Below are 3276 nucleotides of genomic sequence, written 5' to 3' on the forward strand. Positions count from 1 at the left end.
TATGAGTTCTACAAGCCACGAACCCGATCAACAAGTCATAAGCAGATACCAAACCCTAAGTTCCAACCCAAACTTCATACCCGAAGGTTCACATGATATCTTTCTAATTACTACATATGAGTCGCTAATCGAAGTCTAACCCAAAGTAAGCCTCAACCTACCCGGAATGCCCAAATAAGTAGTCACGAACCGTCAGCCACACGCTCGCTTTTCCTTTGAGTCTCCAAATAATCAAAGTTTATTCATATTCGAAATAGAGATTAGAAATCATGAAGATCGATACCTATATTGCTATCATTCTAATTGGGTCAAAAACCAACTCTAGAAATTGGGGAAACGGGAATTTCGGGGGTAAATTATCCAATTAAACACTAGGTGATCAAAACTCATCAACTTATTGCTAAATAAACTTAAGGATTCATCCACTTTCGAAATCCAAGCAAAACCCTCAATTTTGGGTATAAACCCTAACTCTTAAATTCAAGAATTCATCACTAATAATGGAAGGTATATGATTAACAATCTTAGATTCATCATAACCTAGCATAAACCCAAGCAATTCATCATTTAAAATAACTTAGGAAGTCTACCAATTTTATGAACTTCTCAAGAAAGACCCATTAAACCCTCTTTCATGAAAAAACTCAATATCCTACTTTAGAAATCATGGATTAAAGCTTAAACCAAGGGAATGAATCAAAGGGAAATACTTAGATTATGATTTAGACTTGGAAGAAACTTGAAGAACATCTTTGAATTCTCCCAAACCAAGATTTCAAGATGAGAGAAACCCCAAACAACATTGATAACAAAAATGCCCAGCTGTTCAGCCTTGTTTCTAGTGCCAAATGATCCCAAAACCCGATTTTGATTTGTCCAATGGATTCCTTGTGAAAGTTCACTCAAGTTAGGCTTTTGAATCACTCCATTTGACCTTATAATGAATGAGATATGGTGGTTTCAATATTTGGAAGAATGCAGATTTTTAAATACGAATTCAGTGGCAGTTTTGTAATTAATCTGAAAATCTGTCAACCCAATTCTTAGTAAAATGACCATAATTCCCTCGTACGATGTCGAAATTCGATGATTTTAGTTGCTATGGTTCCGAAATTACGATACCGATTGAATGGTTCAGTCAAAACACGAATCAAAGGTCGTTTGCTCAATATGATACCCTTTATGCTCTAAACGACGTCGAAACCGAAAACAATCACCATACAACCCAAATTTATCCAAAACTCATCGGAATCTAACCAAACTTTGTGGACACGTCCCAAATCATCATACAAACTTATTGGAACTTTCAAAACATTGACACGAGATCATATTGACCCGATGTTGACCGTGGTCAACTCCAAGTCTAACTTAACCCAACTCAAACCCGAACCCTTCGGGAACCAAACCAATGACACCACTAAGTCATAAATCACCCTCCGACCTGATGAAACTGTCGGAATTTGATTACGGGCACGTTTACCCAAAAGTCAACTTCGAGTCAAACGATTTTTGCTTTAAGGCCTAATTTTCTAAAAGTCATTCCGAAACCCAAAACGATGCCTAGTGAATTGTGCCACCGGTCCCCGCGGGTCAAAATTGTACTAACAAGGCTCGGGGACAATTCAACGGGGGCAAAAACGGTGAAAATGCAATAACGACCAAATGGGTCCGTACATCAGATACCAATTAAACAATCGCTCATCCTCGAGTGACACGGGAATGAAACGAGGGAAGAGTACTTGACTCGGCAAATGAATTGGGATATCTCTCACGTATGTCAAACTCAGTCTCCCAAGTAGCCTCCTCACAAGACAAGTTCTCATCACGCAATGCTAAATCGCAAAGAATAATGTAAGACCCATCAGAATGGTACTTCCTAATCATAGGCACATGGAAAATCGGAGGAAAACCCAACATCTCCAACTCTACGGAGAACCTCAAATGCATCAAACCAATCCCACGGGAGAACAACACCTCCTACCATATAAAGCCTTAAATGGCGCCACCTCAGTACTGGAATGGAAAATCATGCTCAAGTTCAACTAAGTACCCAACTCCTTATGCACGTCCTCTAGAAATGAGAAGTAAACACTATACCCCGGTACGAGATGATAGAAATAGGAATCCCCTGCGATCGTACAATCTCACGAATCAAATCCTAGCCAACTTCTTGGCAGTATCAGCAACCTGAACTGGAATAAGACGAGCGGACTTAGTCAGCCGATCAACAATAACCCAGACTGAATCGTACTTGCTCAAATTCTTTGGAAGACCCACAATGAAACCCAAGGCAATCCTATCCCAATTCCACTCGGAAATGGACATCCTTTGAAACACTCCACCCGGTCTCTGATGCTTATACTTAACTTGCTGACAATAACTACAGAATCTTTATCATAATCAACACGAAGCCTCCACAACACAAAGTAAACCCAAAATCGCAACTCGCTCACCTTATCAGTCAACGCTTCCTCTTACCTAGTCAAGGACCCAATTTCCATATAACTATACTCGAAATGCTCTCGCGACTGATTCCTGAATAAAAGAGCCGCTATTACTGGAACTCTCTTATTCGACATGACCAAGCCTCTGAAACGATCAATAGGAATCACACATTCCTCCAAAATAGTACAAACCTCTAGACATAAACACAATCATAGCCCACTCTGAACTGGTAACATACTGTTACACCTCAAAAAATCCTCACGTCGTTTGCGTTGTAGGTAAACTAAAGTAAGCCCGGAGAGGTCATGGAACTCTTATAAGGCTAATGAATACTCTTAACAAGTGTTAAGCAAGTGCCAAAAGGTTCCGAGACCAAGCAAATCAAAGAAAATAAATTTGTCAAAAATTTGGAGAAAAAAAAAAGTTGGCAGAATTTTGAGCAGATTTTTAGTCAACTTTGGAGGGGTATATTTCCTAGTATATAAAGAGTTTTAAGGTGTTTCAAAAGCCTAAGATGAAGTTCTTCGAGTCTAGTTTCCAACTCAATAAACCGTTCGTCAATGTGACATCGAAACAGGGAGTTATGGATGTTACAAGTTAGGTAGACGGAGCAGAAAAATGATGCTACAGTAACGGCTGCTACAGTACCCAGTTGCTACAGTACCCGACCCAACACACACCTATAAATACCCTTCTAACCCATTAATTTAAATCAATTTTCACCATTTTCTCATCCTCCACACTTCTTGAGAGTTCTATAATCTTCCATCACTTTCAATCATTTTCCATAACACTCCATAACTCTCCATAATTTTCCATAATTCTTCCATA

Source organism: Lycium barbarum, chromosome 1 (assembly GCF_019175385.1).
Source record: "Lycium barbarum isolate Lr01 chromosome 1, ASM1917538v2, whole genome shotgun sequence".
In the NCBI taxonomy this organism is placed as follows: Eukaryota; Viridiplantae; Streptophyta; class Magnoliopsida; order Solanales; family Solanaceae; genus Lycium; species Lycium barbarum.